The sequence below is a fragment of the Onychomys torridus genome, chromosome 20 (assembly GCF_903995425.1).
Source record: "Onychomys torridus chromosome 20, mOncTor1.1, whole genome shotgun sequence".
NCBI lineage: Eukaryota > Metazoa > Chordata > Mammalia > Rodentia > Cricetidae > Onychomys > Onychomys torridus.
Window position 1 is genome coordinate 37,795,303 of NC_050462.1, and position 20,651 is coordinate 37,815,953.

Sequence of the window (20,651 nt, forward strand, 5' to 3'; positions counted from 1 at the left end):
AAGGGACTCAGAGCAAGGAGAGGCATAGGCAGGGATAGGAGGAGGATGCTGAGACCACAATGTCTTCTAAAGATGTTCCAGTTCAGGGGGGCCTGATGGAGCTAATCTTCATTCCCAAAATATGAGATTGGTTCTGTAGTGGTTTCTAAATGAAAGCTGAGTAGTGCGCTCAGCAGCCTCACAGCCCAGCACGGGCTTTGAGACCCTGGTAGGGAGCAGAGAGCTCCTGTTTTCCAGGGGTGACTTTATTGTCACCGTTTCTGTATGACTAGAGATGAAGTTCGTAGTCTCTTCCTTGAGAACATTAAGTCACTCTTCCAACAAATTAACTGTCACTCTTTGGGGAGTGGAGGGAGCCCCGAGTGAATGCGTATCAGTGACAAAGACGCCAATGCCTGGGACCCACGGGACTTGGCCAAGCCTTCCCTGGGTCTACATGCGGATGTTGAGAGAGTACCAAAAGCATTGACTGCAGTTTGCTTCTCTCTGATGTTTACTGCCTGAATTTTTCATCTCTGCTAAAGGGACTCCCCGGGGGCTCCCAGAGCTTTAGTGACAGACTTTAGTGGTCACGTCACCTGTGTCTCCTGTTCTGAGCAATTACCGGTTCCTGCAGCCCTCTACCCTGCTGATGGCCACCAGCTAGATTCTGAATGGGTAAGCCAATCCAATGCATTTCTCTTACAATTACACGTGTATTCAATTGAGTCTTTTGCTTTCAAGAACCCTAATACAAAGGTAGACCCAAAGCAATCCTCCCCATTCAGTTAACGTGTTCAGGCTAAATAATTTTTCTGAAATAACCATTTTCTAGGTCATTACTGCAGCCTAAATCTCTATTTCACTTTTGTCTTAATTTTTTTCTTTTTTCCTTCTCTGCTTTTTCTGCCTCCCTCCCTTTGTTTCCTTTCCTTCCTTCCTTCCTTCCTTCCTTCCTTCCTTCCTTCCTTCCTTTCTTTCTTTCTTTCTTTCTCTCTGTCTGTCTTCTTTCTTTCCTTTGTTTCTTTCTTCCCACATTTTCTGAGGCAGGATATACTATAAGCCAAGCTGGCCTCAACCTCACTACCTGGCTGAAGAGATCCTTGAACTTCTCCTCCCCCTGCTCCCCCTCCCAACCCAATGGTTGAGGTTATAGGTGTGTGCAGTGCCTGATTTATTCAGAGCTGGCAACTGAACCCACAGCTTCATGCATGCTAGACAAGCACTCTACTGTGTTAACTATTCCAGGCCTTTTTATAATTTCTTAAATTAAACTTAGGACCTTTTACATACTTGGCAAGCACCCTACCACTGAGCTATATCTCTCCAGCATAAACATTCCCATACTTTTAATGGCTTCCAATGGCCAATAAAACGTTTTTTTATTTTTTTTTTGGAAAGCGACTAAACTTCTCTGATGTTAGATATTCAATCTACTATCCCACTCATCTTCTCTATTGCTCCACAGGACAGACATGCTAAGTGATCTCCTCAGAAGCCTAAAGTGTGTCATAGACTCTGAACACTCCACTTTGCTTATACAGCTTTTGGCTTAGCAAAGATCCATCCATTCCCTCTACCTGCTTATTCTTTGGACAAACATTGATGGTATCCATAGGGATCCAGAAGTAAGACAGACATGGTTCCTATTTCAAAGATCTTTAAACTCTGACTTGTTAAGTGCCATTCTTAAATATATACAACATTATGATGACTGTAGAGGTTGTCCCCCAAGAGAGTGATTTTGGACATAAGACAGAAAGTGTTAAGAGGCTTGTGAGGGTCCTGCCCCCACTATTTTCCCCAGGGTACTCTTGAACAGGGAGAAGTGGAAAATATTTAGATAGAAATACAGAGGGGAGAGAGAGACAGATAGAAACATAGGATAGCCTTGGATGGGCCTGGATCCTAATCCACTAGCCCCTTCTGTCTCTTCTAGAGGGCTTTTAAAAAAATGCCAAGGGGTGGACAAAAGACAACCTCCCCCAGCACAGCCAAGTGCAGACCCTTCCAAACACCTGGTAACCACGCACACACATGGTCAAGCCATCCCCTTATGCAGCCCTGCTGTGTAGAGCAAGCTCAGATCTCACCGGGAAACCTCTGTGGACCCCAACAGAGGATTGAGTTTGGTGAAGGAGCACTCTAAATCCCACCCCCTTTACAGTCTGAACTCAATACGCAATTCCTTGTCAAGTTGTTCCTGAGCTCGGGACTCTACATTGGCAAACGACTTGCTCCTCTGAACTTCCCGGCACTGTTCTCGGCTCGTGGTCACATTTTGTCCTCTAGTTGTGCCAATCATGTCCATTGCTTCACCTTGCCAACTGGTGAGACCATGATGGAGCCATGTTCTATACCCACCTTACAATCACTGTGAACATTTAATCCAAGGAGAAGCTCAAAAATAAAAATAAAAAAAAAAAAACATGCACGTAGACATAAATGAACACACTGATTAGCGGATGTTCCTGACTACATAAAGTCAGATGGATAGACAATGAGCCTCAGGAGACGCTGCTGCCGCTGTGCTGAAGATACTATGTCCTTGCTCTTTATACTCACAAGGATGCACTCAATGTTAATGACATCAAAGAGATCCTACCCCTCCAATCCATCAAAAAAGCATAACGGTGGGTAGGATGTTAGGAAAAGCTGGATCTGTTTATAGTACTACAAGAAATCCCTACTCTACCTAATAGGTCTTACATTGTACAAACTGTTCTCAAGAAAATCTCTACCCCTCGAACCTTGCCCTTCATTACTCCCACTGTCATCTAGGTTGTTCATGTAGAGAGCTTAGGGGAGCAGGAGATCCCAGCTAGATCAAGAACAGAAAAGGAGAACAAGGAATAACAGACCATGATAAATGAAGACCACATGAGGACAGGAAGAAGCAAAGTGTTAGAGAGGTCCCCAGAAATCCACAATGATACATCCTCTGTAGACTACCGGCAGTGGTCGAGAGAAAGCCTGATCTGACCTATTCTGGTGATCAGATGGCCAAACACCCTAACAGTCGTGCTGGAACTCTCATCCAATAACTGATGGAAGTGGATACAGAGATCCTTGGCCAGGCCCCAGGTGGAGTTCCAGGTGTCCAATTGTCGAGAAAGAGGAGGGACTGTAAGAGTGTGAATTGTTGAGACCAAGATTGCAAAAAGCACAGGGACAAATAGCCAAACTAATGGAAACACATGAATTATGAACCAAAGGCTGTAGAGCCCCCAACTGGATCAGGCCCTCTGGATAAGTGAGACAATTGAATAGCTTGAACTGTTTGGGAGGCATCCAGGCAGTGGGACCCGGACCTGTCCTTAGTGCATGAGCTGGCTGTTTGGAACCTTGGGCTTACACAGAGACACTTTGCTCAGCCTGGAAGGAGGAGACTGGTCCTGCCTGTACTGAATCCACCAGGTTGGATTGAATCCCCGGGGGAGTCTTGGCCCTGGAGGAGAGGCTGGGGGGAAGGTGGGGGTGGGGGCGGGATGGGGGAGCACAAGGGAACCCATGGCTGATGTGTAAAATGAAAACACAATATAATAAATTTAAAAAGGAAAAAAAGGAAAAAAAGGAAAAAATCTCTAAAGGGGATGTGCTGCATTCTGGTAGCTATTCAATATTCCTCATCTCCAGGCAGAAGACGCCTTCAGCAGGAGCCTGAAAGACAGGCCAACAGATCCCTACAATTTTTCCACCAACTAAAATTTAGAAATGGACACCGACCGCATGCCAGTTTGCAACAATCTGCTCGTAGGTCTGCCAACACTCCCTCTGTGGCTCCTGCCTCCTCCACCTTGGTCCTTTAACCTTTTTGCACAGAAGACAGGCAGAGGAGAACTTGGCGACTCACGCTGTAGCTCTGAGTCTCTCTGTTTTCCCCATTCTTTGGACTTCAGATGATGTGCCAGACCAAGCAACATTTTGCTCAACCTTAAGTCATGAAATGATCTTTGCTGTGGGTGTTGAAATAAAAGCTATCAGACTGTGCCTACATCAAGAAAGGCCCAGTGATAAACAGGTTTGCTGTGGTTCAGTGAATACCTCTGAACACCCGCTAAACTGAATTGCATTCTCTGGAGGCTATAAACACAGAGGTAGATGAAATATTGCCTCTCATTTGAAGGTGTACGTATCTAGCAGGGGATTCAAATATTTTGGTAAAAGATTGTTCCTCTGCCCTGTAAGTGCAGAGAGAGAGAGGGAATAAGAGAAAGGAAAGCCCACCCAACCTCAGGGTGAGCAGAAAAGTAGACAGCTAAATGGCCATGCTAATTGTAATCACATATTGTCACATACGAGTATAAATAGTCCTATGTAAAATGAGGTCAGTGTTTCAGGGAAACAGTTCCCTGCGGCTCACATGAAGATACCACAGCCCAGATGAAGCCTAAGCACTGTGATATTTAATTATTTTAATAAACACACACACACACACACACATATATATGAGAGAGAGAGAGAGAGAGAGAGAGAGAGAGAGAGAGAGAGAGAGAGAGAGAGCACTCATGTGTGCCATAGCACACATGTAGAAGTCAGAAGATAACTCATGGGTGTCAGTTCTTTCCTTCCATCACGTTGGGGTCTGAGGGATCCAACTCAAGTCATGAGACTTGACTGCAAGGATCTTTACCTGCCATGCCATCTTACCAGCCTGAGATTTACTCATTTCAATCACCCAGCAGAACAGTCATTACCCTTAGCTCTATGCATAGAGTATGAAATCTGAGATTATTTTGAATTGCCTAAAGCAAGGTGTATGATGTCCCTTGGCCATTTGACTGGAAAATTACTATTATGAGTTATCCTTATGCTTAGCCTCTACCTATACATGCCAGTGGTGCTGACTCATCATCTCACTGGTATAAGAGAACACTCCTGAAATCATCAAAATTGCCTCTGGTTAGGAAAGACAGAGTGTGAGAGTAAACACAATCATGTCGATGTCTTTTAAAGATGATAAGGCCTCTCTAATAAGCAGGGGCTGGTCATCATTCTCACAGTTAAGTCTTTCCTTGGTCAATGGCTACTTCCGATGCAAGAGCAGCTGTGGTAGAATCCTACCTATTTCACTTTCTACTTCCCTGACTCGGCCTAGAAAACTCATCCAGTTTCTAGCTGGATTTTCAAAATGAGCCACCTCTTGGTCTCATTAATAAATGATCAGGGAAGTAGATGCACACATGTCTCACAACTGTCGTTAAAGGAAGAGACTGTGCCTTGTATTCATTCCCTTTTTTGATACCACTTGGTATGAATATGGCCACTGGGCCTCCAGTGCCGACCCTTGATTATGAGGTGACAGATTATGAGCTTGATTATGGAGCTACAAATGTCAGCGTAGCAGCTGGGAAGAGCTGATGCTGTGGAGACGCCCTGTGACCCTCAACGACCACCTATAAGCTACCCTGATGCTCTGCTTCTTCACCATTGTCATCAGTCTTTGCTCCCTCGGATGCACCTGACACAGACCAAATCTTTACCCAGAGCAGACATTCGTGTATTTCTAAAAGTCTTGGGAGTTGTCTGTTAGGGAGCTCAGACGCTTTTTCTACTGGGATCCTTATAGGGCATCCTAGCCCTATCTCTTCTCGATTCCAGCATGAGAGTTTTGTTATTCCAACAATATGTCTCCTACTGCCTTTCACTCTAACACGGCAGCCAGCTGCTGACATTAGCTGCATGGTTACAAACTAGTTCATAGGCGCTGATACACCTTTGTATCTATCAGGTACATAAGAATGAAATGAGAATGCCTATTGTTGGCTGAATGGGGAGGGGGCGTATACTTCCCTGTATTTATGCTGTAAATGTGACATATTGCTGTCTTTTTAAGAGCCATTTACTAATATCTAGAGAATTGAAAAGTACCTGCATGTTTCTACCCATCTATTTCTAAGAAGTAAAATCAATCCTCTATGTAAGGATATTTATTGCATTTTTCTCAAGAAAGGAAATATTTCATATAAAATGAATAGCTGGAGATATCTGAGGTCCATCAACATAGTGTTGGCATTTAAAATGACAGGACTTAGGTCTTAGGGAGATGACAAAGTGCCTGCCTCAGCCTGGGAACCTGATTTGCATCTCCTGTGCTCCTGTGAAAAGCCAAGTATCTTGGCACAGTACCTATAATTCCAGCACCGGGAAGCTGAAAGCTGAAAGACTCTGGAGCTCACCAGTCACCCAGTCAAGACCAATTGAAGGCTCTAGGTTCAATGAAAGACCATGCCTCAAAAAAAAAAAATGGCCTTCACATACACACAAAGACATGTGTGCATGCACACATGCATTCACATGTGCATGCACACACACACAACAAAATGAGATCAATTAAATTTTTATGGCCAGATGAAATTACCTGGGGCAAGTTGCAAAAGAGAAAAGAAGACACCTGAAGATTAAGCCCTGGAACTTTCCAGAACTCAAGAATCAGGATTTAGTCAAACAAAATAAGAAGCCATGGCCAACAAAATGAACACAGAGCAAGGACAGTGGTTTCTCAACTTCCAAGACAAGGATGACTTAGCAGCCAATGGGAGTGACCCCCATGCCAAGTGCTGCTAAGAGTAGAGGAGGGTGAATCCACAAGCAGATCACTGCACAGGGGAAATAGCAGTGATCGGTATAGAGAGTCAACACAGATAACTGGACTTTTCTTTCTACTGAGAGAATGTGTCAGTTGGTTAGCAGGGAGCTTTCATTGAGGTATAAGATGATGTCGCAGCATATGTTTAGAAGAAAATAAAAAAGTTACAGCAGAGAACAAAAATAGGTGACCTGAGAGAGGGGTCATCTCTAGCGTGAAGTGGTTGGATAGATAATCCCATTGAGGGGCAAACCGCAGACAGGAGCCAGGATGGCACACCTGCTCCAACCCAAGGGAAGCCAGAACATATGGGGACCGATGAAAGTACGGCAGCACATTTGGTGGGGAGCGTGGAAGAAACTCTCCTCTGACTGTTTTGGTCAACATCCAGCTGAATTGCAGTCACATAAGCAAGCTTCAGCTGAAACCCGGGGAACTGCGAAGTCTAAATCGTCAGCCCACAGACACATGAGCTACATGCTTATGTTAAGCGACTGAAATTTTGGATGGTGCGTGACATGTTATTACCATAGCAATAGATAACTGATGCTAGGAATGGTCCAAATCTCACTGTGCTCATAGAGTCGCATCATTTTAGAAGCTCACAGCCCATGTTACATGATATGCAACATGATTTCCTTTACCGTTTGCCGGCATCTTATGTCAGTTGCTGCTGTAAACAGAGCTACAAGGGAGAGCTGCCAACACGTCTTTGCACACATGGATCTAAGATATGAATTTCTACAAGTAGAATTTCCAGGTCCCTGTATATCTATGATACTAATTCTAATAAATATGAGGACACTGACTTCTACAAAGAATATACCCAGAGTCGATATGTACATGCCAACAATTTGTTTCTACTCAACTTCATGTCAAATTCTCCCTTTTTCTTTTTTGCAAATGTAGCAAATAAAAAATGTAAATGATTGCACATGTCATTTTTATCCAGCTGAGTCTATGGTTCTGGAATGAACTTCCCAATGCCTCTGGTCCCACTGATACTCAACATCTATTCCAGACTCGTCAGCCTGGCCTCAAGAGGCACAGAGACCTTCCTGCTTCACACCACTCCCCAGTGGTTCTGGGTTGTCAATGACTTCCTTAGCCTTGCACTAAATGTTGGCCATTCATGGTTAATGCCATGCCAGACAGGTGTGGAAGGTCCTTCGCAGGTGTGAGAGGTGTGTTTGTAAATGGAAATGGTGAAGGATGGTTGGAAGGAGGGGGGGAAGAAGGAAATTAAAGAGAGAGACAGACAGGATTTCTGGAGTTCCTTCCTTTGATATCTACTGTGTTTGGTCATTTGGGCCTCTCAAAGAATTTTATGTTAACCGCTACTTACTTTTTAATTTTCTTTCAATTTCCCACATGAGTATCATTTTTATCATTTCTCCCTCCCTCAGTTCCTCTAATTCCTTCCGTGTCATTATCCCCTCCCCAGATCCTTCTCCTATTTATGGTTTCTTTTTCTTTAATTATTATTGTTACTCATATATATTATATTTACATACATTCATGTCATTTAAGTGCTGCTTGTATGGATACATTTTTAGGGCTGACTCTTCATATTGGCTAATCATTGAGGGGCTCATCCGTGGGGAAGAGAGATTCCCCCTTTCTGTGTGGTCATTAATTGCCTGTAGCTGTTCATCTAGGGATGGAGCCCTGTGAGACTGCCCCCAACTATGCTGGCATGTCAGCTGGTGGTATCAGTGTTGGGGTCCAGTTTAGGCAACCTTCGGTTGACTTTGAAACACTTTAGAACAGCCAGAGTGATGCACGCAGGAGTGGGCATTTTCACTTGATTATCAGTCAGTTGCTCTGAGTAGGCTAACGTTCTCACAGGTCTTAGAGAAGAGCCATACCAATATAAAAGAAAAAAGAAAAGCAGTTTGAAGTTGTGATGATGATGGGGAAAGTATTAAATATGAAAGGGATTAACTGCACTTGATGGGGTGATACAATCCTTGAGTGTAGAGTCTGGGCTCTTCTACCTTCCCTATGGTATAGCCATAACACCGTATCAAACATATATCCAGGGTATTTACATAACTCTCCAATGTGCTGTACACTTCCAAAGTGAAATGGGAACAGAAATTCATCTCTGGGCAAGCGTTGGGTTTGACATCCACACAAGTGTAGAACTGCCATGCTGGAGGCCTTTCCAGTTTTGCCCCAGCTCCCCAGATTTATTGCTTTGCACCCGAAGGGAGATTGCTTAGATAATGCTTTCTGATATTCAAGCATTTTCTTTTTTTTTGGTATGTCTAACTAAATTGCATTTGAAATAATAGCTGTATCTGAAGGTAATAGGTCTCGCGGGGGGGGGGGGGGGGGGGGGGGGTGGAGGAGAGTGGGTGCCTGAAGAGAACTGAGATAGGGTCCCACTCAGGGCAAAGTACAGAAGCCTAATGGAGTCTTTTATCTTCCCAGTTAAAAGGGGCTGGGAGTAAGTGGCCCGAGAGAGTTAACCTTCTTGTAACTGATATGATTTCCTGGATGGCTCGAGATGTCTTTAAGCTCTGAGTTGAAATTCTTAAATAAAGGGCCAAGTTGAAAAGACATATTTAAATGGAGCTGTTCATTGTCTTGTTTCTATGGCTTTCCCACTTAATGTGCTCTACCCCCCCCTCACCCCACTCCTTTGTGCATAGTAAAGCCTTAGTTAGGAGGGAAGGAGGCTGGCAGTGAAGACAACCGGGCCATTCAGGGCTTCTAGTGGGCTCATCTGATAATCACAAAACATTGGTGCCATTGAGAGGGAGTCTGCAGGGAAAAAAAAAAAGAGACAGACAGAAGGACCTGGCCACAGGCTCAGAGGCTAGTCTGGGATTCTGCAGCAGCCTTTTCTGAACAATTCGTTCAAACAATTGTTTTCTTCTTTCTGGGAAACAACCGGTTATTTGAGTCAATTTGGAAACAAATGGTTGTTTTGACTTCGGGCTCGCTACCCCAAGGGTAAACTGAAGTTTGCATTTCGCTACAGCTATGTTCAGTTCACTACTAAATTGACGTCTGGTTACAGAGACACACAGCTGCCAATTACGATCCAAAGGCAGCAAATATGCGTTGGTTGCTTGGTGGCCTTCAGAGGAGCGAGAGGATGTGTCTCAGTGGATGCCCTGGGTGGATGCCCTGGGTGGATGCCCTGCAAAGGTCAGATGTGGTGGTGCTGGCTTCTAATCCTAGCACTTGAGAGGCAGAGGCCAGAGGATCAGAAGTTCAAGTTCTCAGCTGCACTGTGAGTTCGAGGCCTGTCTCAACAACAACAAAAGGGTAGGGTGGCTGGAGAGGTGACTTGGTGGTAAATACTTGCTTCAGAAGCATGAGGACCTGAGTTGGGATTGCCCACACCCACATGACAATCTGTGCCGAGTTCTGCACACACCTTACCTCCAGTGATGGGGGGAGGGGCAGAGAATCACTGGGGCTTGTTGGTTGCTGGGCTACCCAAATCAACTTGGGCTGCTAGGAAAGACTCTGACTCAATGGAATAAGGTACAGAGTGATAGAGGAGGGGCCTCTATCTATCTATCTATCTATCTATCTATCTATCTATCTATCTATCTATCTATCTATGTGTGTATGTATATAGATAGATAAGTATATAGAGAGATGGATAGATATAGATGGATAGATAGGTAGATAGATAGATAGATAGATAGATAGATAGATAGATAGATAGACAGAGAGAGATAGAGAGATATATGCAAGGGGCCAGGATATAGCTCAATGGTAGAAGACATTTTTAGCTTGTTTAATGTCCTAGGTTCAATACCAGAAACACATAAAACCATATAACACAACCAGACATACACATACACACATACTAGCAACATGGAAAAACAGTGTCAGTAGTTTTTTTTTAACCCAAGCAGACAGAAATCTGTGAGTTTGTTCTGCTTTGCTTATTTTCTTTCACCACACGTGTGTGTGATAATAAGTTGTCTTAAAAGTAATTGATTGTCATTCGTTTATTTTGCTCATATTGGCCATGCTTCCAGCCTGAACTGTCTAAGAGGGTCCATGCTGGTGACTTAGTCCTTATGTCTTTCTTATCTGTGTATCTGTCTAGTGGTTGCCCAGACTCCAACTGCTCCAGTCTTCTGTCTATCACAAAAGCATATTACAGGAGAAAGTCGGTAAAGCGGTGGCATTGTCATGCCTGATGGATGACAGTGTCTTCACAGCCCTACCTAAGCTCCATGGAGACTAGAAGCTGACAAACCAGGCCTTCCAGCCTTCTACAAGTATTTAATCCTCTCTCTCAGTTCCAAGGCATATTTGGGCTCTTGGCTGGATTTTTATGCATTCGTTAGCACTTAGCATTCATATGAGTGCTTAGGGGTTTCCCTACCCTCAGCAGCAGAAAAGACTTCTCCACAGGATGATTTTTATAGCTGCCCATAAAAGGACCTCTAGTGACAATCAGTTTGACAACCACAAGAGGTCTGTGATGACTGAGGCCAAAGCAAAGAGGCAGAGGTTACAGGGCAGAGAGCTCAGCTCACCCCACACCCCCTCACTTGCACTAATGGCTCTCCTGCCACGTGGGGCACTTGGAAACTGTGAGGTGGAGTGGAAGTGGTTTCCATGGTGATGAAAAGGCCTCAGCAGGACTCCAACCTCTTGGAGATGGTCATCCATTGGCTACTAGGGTACTTACCTCCAGCCAGCCTTAGCAAGCTGGAGGCTCTGGAAAGCATGCGGCCATGAATAGGTCTCTGGAGTGCTTTGTGGGTATCATTCATCCTTTTCAATGGTTCCTTCCAAGAAAGGAGCTCTGCTTCCTCACAGGCTTCTTTTTAATGGCAATTCTTTGCATGTGTTGTTGGTAGTCTAACAGCAAACTAACATGTGCACAGATTCCAGCCATGGATCCTGCATTTTCTTTTGCTGTGGTTCAGAGGTAACGGGTGTCAGGGAAAGGTGCATCCAGAGAACATGGATCCTCCAGTTAGCAAAGTTGCATTGTTAGGGACAAGTCAACATTTTCATGTCTTCGTCTATCAAAAATGGTGACCCAGTGTCCTGTCTACTTGGCAGAAATTTTATTCCTTTCATATGAAATAAAAGCAAATTTCTCTGTAAAGTGTAGATTGTATGGAGATGTTGTTTTATTATTGTTATCCCTTTGCAAAGCTGGTCACTATCCACTATACCGTAGGGTATTCATCATGTGATACGAGGATTTGATGTCCCTTCTGACACCTGACCAAAGAATGGTAGACTTAAGGCAGTGTTGATTCCCCATAATGTTCCTCATCTGAGATCCTCTGCATCACTCTACTGAATGCTGCCTGATTTCTTGACATTAGCCACTAATCAAGCAAAACTCAAGAGGAAGAAGGTAATGGGCCACTTTCCAAAAGTGAAAGGACAGACCATCTCATGGCATCATTGGTATGCCCATCACCTTTCTTAGAGACTTTGTCATTACCATTCAGTTTGCAACAATAAGGGTGGTCCTTGAGGACATTATACTGAGAAAAGAAGCAAAACACAGAAGGATGAGTATTGGACGATTCTACGGATGAGCTGCCAGAACAATCAGGAAGCTGGAATGGTTTGCCTTCCATTGCTATGATAACACCATGCCAAAATGCAATGTTGGGAGGAAAGGTTTTTCCATGTTCCAGGTATACAGTCCACCCTTGAGGGAAACAAAGGAACTCAGACAGTCACTTGAAGCAGAATCAGGAAGAACACTGCTCACAGGTTTGCTGGCTGTGGCATTCACTCGCTTGCTCCAGAAGGTTGGTGCGAGGCTGGAGACATGAGGACCTCAACAGCATCTAGTTCCACACACACAGTCCAATGAAGATCTTCATGGAATCCTATTAGAGTGCTTCAAATAAGCTTCCCAATGGAGGAGCCACACATCTTTGATTCATGTTATCAAGATGATATAGAAAATGAAATAGAGAAACCAGATGATTGCTCACATCATCCCATAGCAAAGTGATGGCCATGCTGCTCTTTGACCTCATGCAAGGCTAAGACGTCACCTACAAAAGAGGTACTGCTTGAGCATTTCTTGTGTACTGAACCAAAGGGGTTTAAAGCCAGGTAGGCTATGACTCTCATGAGGAGGGATGCTGACAAGGTGTCAAGTGTCTGATGATGAGCCAAACCATGCCTATGGTGGGCCCTTTCCTCCTCTGTACCCTTTACAGTGATTCCTGCTTTAAATACAACCAGGACATCATGTACCCTGCAGTTCCAACCATCCTCCAACAAAACTAATGTTTCTCTCTGGCCACTTTGAATTCTTTTTGAGGAACTCTTTTTCCTGTTGCTTCTCTGCAGTTGCAGTTCCACAACTTTGTTTAATAACGCATCTCCATAGTGTCAGGGTCCCAGACATTTCAGCAAAAGTGGGGGGCATCTGTGCAACTTCACAACCTGGTGTCTGCTAGTTTCTGCTGCAGTTTTGATTTGCACTGAACTTTATCATGTTATGCTGATTAGCAACACATTTCCTTTCCTGGGTATCAATGGCTGGAGAAACTGCCAATAGAATCTTTTCAGAGTCGCTGAACATCAATTCAGATTAAAGGGTCATTAATGACTTAGTGGGTCTTCTCTATGATTGACACCACTGGGATTTTGAAACATTTAAGATGATGACAGTTCAATTAGCAAACTAGCTGGTATATAGACTTTGGTTCATTAAGTAAAGACTCCCTCTGTACTAGTCAGTTTGGATTACTATAACAAAGTACCATGGAATTGGCAGTTTAGCGAAGGCAGAACGGGGGTGATTTATTTGTTTTTATTTTATGTGTATAGATGTTTTATCTGCATGTGTATCACATGTGTGGCTGGTGCCCTCAGAGGTCTGAAGAGGACATTGGATCCCCTGAACCTGGAGTTATGGGTGGTTGTGAGCCATCATGTAAATATTGGGAACTTAACCTGGGTTCTCCATAAGTACAAGTGCTCTTAAACCACGGATCAACCTCTCCAGTCCCACTTCTCTTGTTCTAAGGGCTCCAATTCTGTTTTGAGAGGTACAGGGACATTTAGGGGCCCCATTAAACCCTCATCTCCCAAAGTTGCCATCTCAATTTAGAGCCTCAACAGATAGATTTGTAGAAAAAACACAGCTGATCCATAGTGCCATCAGAAGAGCAAATTGGGCAAATTCCCAAGATGACCACCAGGATTTCCAGAGGTTTTCCACACCAAACTGAGGACAGTACATGGCACATAGTGGTTGTTAATACACACTTACTGAGTGGATTAAGACAATAAAGAAAATGTTTATCCCTGACACCAGAGCTGGCTTTCTAATGCCATGGATCACATAATGAAGACTCAGAATGTATTTGCTCAGCAAATGAATCCTTATTTATTTGTTTACCAGAGTGCAAGGGAATCAAACCTGAGGCCTAATGGTAGACAAGTACTTTATCACTGAGCTACATCCCAAAGCCCCAAAGAAACCATTGTTAAATAAGTAGCTAATGGACACATGTTGTAACCTTGAGGATCAGCCTCTGATCATTTTTAGCTGAATCGGGGATCTTGCCATTCTATGTCACACTTTCCCTATTGCTTTCTGTCTGTCTGCCACAGGCTCCTATTACCTCTGTAAACCCTTAGTGGTTAGCAGCATCTACAAGGAAAAAAAAAAGGCCCTCATCCTAAGTAGTCATTTCATATTTGGGTACAACTCAAAAAATAAACCTCCCAATTTTTCTGATTTTAATGCCTCTGGGAATACAAATATCTTCAAAAGAAAACATTGTAGATTAAATAATGACTTAAAAACAAGCTTGCATTTCAGCACTTAGCATCTCAATGGACCCTTATTTTCTTCTTGGAAATAAATGAATTCTATTTATTCTGTGGAAGCTCTCTAAAATCATGTTCACTCTATGACATTCTAATCCGAGTATTTGCCCCCTTGAAGAGGTCCTGGAGGTCTGTTCCTCCAGATCCTTCTCTGGCTACCTCAGTGTCTGTTCTAGGCAGATATCTGAGGATCATCAAGCAGGAAGTCTCTGAAGACCATGTCAAACAGAATGATTTGTAAACAAAAGTGCTGACATCCATTGATACAGATGTGGTGACCACAACTGAAGACAACTGGCCCTCCAAGTCCATGGATATCTGTTAAAGTTTGAATGTGAAATGTGCTGCTGTGGAATAATCTTCTTGTATACTGTAAAGATTTGTCACTCGAATTGGTTTAATAAAATGCTGATTGGCCAGTAGCCAGGCAGGAAATATAGGCAGGGAAACCAAACTAAGGATGATGGGAAGGAGAAGGGCAAAGTCAGGAGTCGTCAGCCAGACGCAGAGGGAGCAGAAGATGAATGTGTCATGCTAATAAAGGTACCGCCACATGGCAGAGCATAAATAGAAATATGGGTTAATTTAAATGTAAGAGTTAGCTAACAACAAGCCTATCTACTGGCTGAGCATTTATAATTCATATTCAGCCTCTGAGTCAGTTATGTGGGACCAGGTGGTCCAGACAGAAAACATGCCCCATGTGTTCATGTGTTTGACAGCTGGTTCCCCATTTGTGCTGTTTTGAGGTTCTAAAACCTTTAGGACATGTGGCTTAGCTCATCAAAGTAAGTGCCTGGGGGTGAGCTTTGAAAGTGACATCCACCCACTGGCCCCATCTCACTGCGTCCTGGCCCATCAAGACATGCACCAGCTGTGCCACAAACTCCCACGGCCATGGCTAAGCCACCCTGGTTGCCACGCCTTCCCGCCATGATGAATTGTTCCCTTTGGACTGTCAAAATGCCTACTCCCTTGAGAGGTTCCTGCCAGACAGATCCTCACAGCAATAAGTGAAATAACTAATACAATATACTGAAACTGATATTTAGAAACTGAACATGTCCAGAAGAGCATGAATATCCTGGGCATTTATCACAAGAGGAAGGAGTGGGGGAATAGAAACTAATGGCCCAGATTATGTACTGAAAATATACCATAGCCGTGGTGGTGCATGCCTTTATTCACAGCACTTGGGAGAAAGAGGCAGACAAATCTCTGTGAGTTTGAAGCCAACCTGGCTACAGAATGAGTTCCGGGACAGTTAGGGCTACACAGAAAAGCCCTGTCAAGAAAAACAAAACAAACAAAAACACACCGCATAAGCTTAATCATCTAACCAACTCTGCCATTCTGCATGGCTTAGGTCTAATACACAGGAGATGAAACGTGATTGACTTCAATTCAAACAACAGAAACAAAATACTGTGAGAGCTTCTTCCCCCACCCCCTAAAACAAAAACAAAGTGGCTAAAATTGTAAATGAATGTCATGCTTGACATCCAAATAGGAACTGGGGCTTCATCTTGGCATAGAAAAAAAAAAAAAAGAAAAAGAAAATTAAGACAGACATCCTATGAAAGTTATGCTCCTCAGAGAACATCTGTAATTGCTCCTTGTCTTCCACAAATGAAACAAAAGTGCAATATTCATCAAAATTTAAGAAGCCTAAAGTAAAGAAAGGAAGTATACTTTAGGGGATGGTGAAAGGCTAAGTTTCTCTTCCTACTTCCACTATTCTTTGAAGACTTGTAAATAAAGGGATGGGTACAGCTATGGAAAGGAAGGCTCATAGAGGCAGCAGCTATGTGTGTGTAGCACCAACTCAGGGGCATAGACAATACTTGGAGAGTAGGTAGATAATGTATTCTATTTACATGGTAGTATATATCTCATATGAATGGATGACATCTAGTATCACACAGATGTATACAGCTATATTTTTTGTTAGGAAGAGAACTGAGAAATGTATTGGGAAGATTGACTGTGCCTATAGCTATAAGCAAGAGTTAAGCAGAAGAGATCAAAGGTGAGCATGGTAGGAATGTCTAAGAAGTGGAAGCCAGAGGGAAAATATAACTTCTTGCTGGCCTGTGGTCTTCTGCCAAGCCCCTCTACCTGGAGACCAGCAGGACGACTATGTCTAGGGTTTTCCTTTTCTTTGCCCTTGATTGGCATAAGGAGACAGAGAGATGAATGGCTGTTCAAAGTGGGCACAGGCAGAGAAAGAACACATGTGGTGGAGTGTCCATAGCTGGGGTTCCAAGGCTCATGCCATCAGAGAGAAGGGGTGGTCACTGGGGAGGTGGGGAGAGAGAAGAAAAGAACTAAGGTCACCAATATTCCTGTAAAGGACATGTCTCTGGTGACCTACTTCTTCTAAGTAGACCCACTTCCAAACATTTCAACCACTTCCCAAAAACACCATCAGTAGAGGGCTGAGTCTTCAATGCATGAGACACTGAAGAACACTCAAGATCCAAATTATAACTCTTGGACTTCAATAAAGAGCAAGGCCAAAACCCCAAGGGTGAGTGTAGCCTCTTTAAATGGTAAACCACCAAAAATCATTCCTGTACCAATTCAAGAAGTCAAGCGAACATCACACCACTGCCTATTATGGGATACCGACCTTGGAAGTGTGTCTTACTCTGTGAGATAGATAATTACTCAAGACAAAAAGTCTTTGAATAAAAACATCCTTGCCGAGAAGCTGTATCTTGAGTTTGAGATTTCTCAGCTGTTAAGTTTTGGAGTTAGGATTCAAATCTGGTTCCAATCATTCTATGCTTTACAAAGCACTGCAAACTTTAGGCCATTGACTCTAAGAACTTTAGGAACACAGACCAAAAAGCCCTTAAGTATAATGAATGCAAATGCGAAAAAGCTAGAAATTACATAAAAAGACAATAGTATGGACAATGGCTTCCAAACAGAGTGAAAATCAATTCATGGAGCAGAGTAAAAATAAACCAGCAGATGTAATTCAACAAGAACTTTCTAAAATGGGGCTGTGAAGAGAAGGCTCAGCGCACTTCAAGTGCTTGCCAAGCAAGAGTGAGGACCAGAGTTCAGATGCCTGGGACACATACAAATGCTGGGTAGCTGTGGTAATCTGCCTCTATTTCCAGCCTTGTGTGGAAAAGACAGGTCCTTGGAGAAAGCTAGCTGACTAGACTAGCTACAATTTGAGGAGCTCTGTAGCTGCAATTTGAGGAGCTCTGGGTTCTAGTAAGAAAACTCTTCCTCAGTGTATAAGGTGGAGAATGATTGAGGACCACTGATACCAACCTCCAGCCTCCATGACATACACATGCACATGTACATACAAATATATACCCAGACCTGTGCAACCATGTGCGTGCGCATACACACACACACACACACACACACACACACACACACACACAGAGAGAGAGAGAGAGAGAGAGAGAGAGAGAGAGAGAGAGAGAGATGTGTACAGAAGAAAAAAATCTAAAATGAAATATATAAACTAAAAATAGTAAGGACATATTGATACAAAAATATTGGCATAAACTATAACCTGGTAAGTTTGCTGATAATCAAATATAAATCCATGAGAATAAGTTCCAAAGGTAAAGCAAAAGTAGCAAGTCACTGATAAGGATAGGAAAAAAAAAAACCATTTGAAATTTGCCTGCCCTCAATTGCTAATGTCAAGATAATCCAGCAAGGTCAACGTTTCAAAGGAGGTGTGATTCCAAAACTCATACCTAACAAAGAGACAACAACAACAAAAAATCATCTTTCATAGGTAATTCATGTATGCGCACAAAAAGGCATATATAAAAAAGATTGATTTCCCTCCATATTTAAATCTTCCTTTAAAGAACTAAATACTGGTTACTAGTTAATTCTGATATTTTAGAGACAGAGTTCGCAGGCAGATCTGTTTTCCTTCCAATGAAGTCATAACTAAGATAAACAGTTCTGTAGATAGACTACATAATCCCAGAAGAAGAGACAGAGAGGAGAAAAGCCAGTTAAGGAAAACAATAGCCAGACCACGACTAGAAGTGACAGAATGGAGTTCCTAAGTGACCTATCAAAGCATCTCTGTGTTAGCTATTTTTCTACTTCTGTGAAGAGATGCCATGGTCAAGGCAACTCATTGAAGAAAGAGTTTATTTACGTTTGCAGAGAGTAAGCGTGGTTATTTGAATGGCAATGACCTCCATACATTTGAATGCTTGGTCCCCAGTTGGTGGAACTGTTTGGGAAGGATTAGGAAGTATGGTTTGGTAGGAGGAGGTGTGTCAGTGGGGGTGGGCTTTAAGATTTCAAAAGCTTACACTATTCCACTTGGTTCCCCCCACTCTCTCTCCCTGCTTTATGAACATTGTCTCAATAGGAAAGCTCTCAGCTACTGCTCCAGCACCATGTCTACCTGCCTGCTGCTGCTATGCTCTGTGCTAGAATGGTCATGAACTCACCCTCTGAAATTGTAAGCAAGCTCTCAATGAGACTCTTTATTTTATAAGTTCCTTTGGTCATGGTAGCTCTTCACAGCAACACACTAAGGTAGTTAGAGTACATGACCATCGTGGTGAGAAACATGGTGGTTGGCTGGCAGGCATAATGCTGGAGCAGTAGATAAGACCTCACATCTTGAGATACAACCACCAGTCAGAAAGCTAACAAGGACTGACTTGGCATTTTGAAACCTCAAAGCTTGTCCCTAATGACATACCTCCTCCAACAAGACCACACCTTCTAATCCTTCCCAAATAGTTCCACCAACGAGAGGCCAAGTATTCAACCTGAGCCTAAGGGACCAGTCTCATTCAGACCACTGGAGTCTTCTAAAGCATGTCTCCGATGTATTTATCTGAAGGCTGAAGCAGAAGCATGCCTGTGTTGCCTCTGATCCTCCTCTTATCAGGGTAGATGTCAGGCACCTCTGTGCTTTCAGGCTGCTGGAGCATGAGTGCTTAAATGCCAGGACTCAAGGAGAGCCCTCGGGCAATGCTACCAACTGAGCAATTGTCCTGTAGTTTCATGTTGCATCCCTAACATTCCCAGCGTGAAGGTGTTTGGAGGTGAGACCTTGGAGATAGGTTTTGATGTGATCACAAGAGTGAGGGCCCCTTGACAGGGTGAGCATCTTTTTAGGAAAAGAGGAAAGATGACCTGCTTTCTCTCCACTACTTCTCTCCAACGTCAGGATACAAAGAGAAGGCAGATTTCTGAAATCCAAGAGGGGAGCACTCTTGACCTAGACCTTAATCTTGAACCTTTGGCCACCAGAACTGTCTGTTATCTAATCCACCCATCCTGTCATACTTGCCTTGAGAGTAAGAGCTAATTAAGACAGGCAGGTGCCACATGATTCACAGTTCTGTCCTGAGGGGAAGTGCTGTCCTACACACTAAAGTGGTGTTAGAGAAGCCTGCAGAAAAATGCCCACAACAGGAGTGGATAGAATTAGAGGGTGAGGCAGGGGATGGATGTATTAGAACAGAGCCTAAGAAATACCCAAGACATGGGTGCAAATCAATTCACCACACCACAACCTAGCCGCAAACTGTACATCCTATGACACTGCTCTGTACCATGTTCTGACAGGCTATTTATCTTGTAGGTGTGTCTTGTTAGCCCAAGTCTTACTCACTGTAATAACTTTGCAGCATTCTATTATGTGAAAATGCCATAATTAATTGAACCAGTTTCCAGTTGTGGACACTGGAATTGTTCTCAGGCTGCAAACAATGCTCAAGGATACACATACACTCTGCATCTTTGTGCATACATGTATTTGTCTGCAGGGACATTTCAAACAAATTGAGTCAAAGGCATATATATACATATATATGCACATATATGCACACACACACACACATATATATATGTATATATACAAGCTTTTAATGTTTTGATAATGGAAAGGTGTTCTCCAGCCTTTTTTCTCAATTTCTGCTCTGCCAGCATAGTGTACTCCACATTGGTTTAATTCATGACCATTTAAGTTTAATAGGACTGTGGTTTTAACTTGCATTTTCAATCCTTGAGAGCAGGTGAGTATTTTTGTTTGCTGAAAGGCTTTTCTAGCATTTCTCCTATAAATTGCTCATTTGCATCTGTTGCTCTTTTTCCTCCCCATTGTATTTCAAGTCTCTCGTAGTCAGGAAATTTGCCTCTTGTCATGGTTCTTCTGGAAACAATCGCCTCTTGTCTTTTCATGTTCTTCTTTTTCTTCCTCTACTGCGGTTGGATTTGGAGGCTTCCACAGGCTGAAAAGCTCACAGTGAGACAGTGCCGG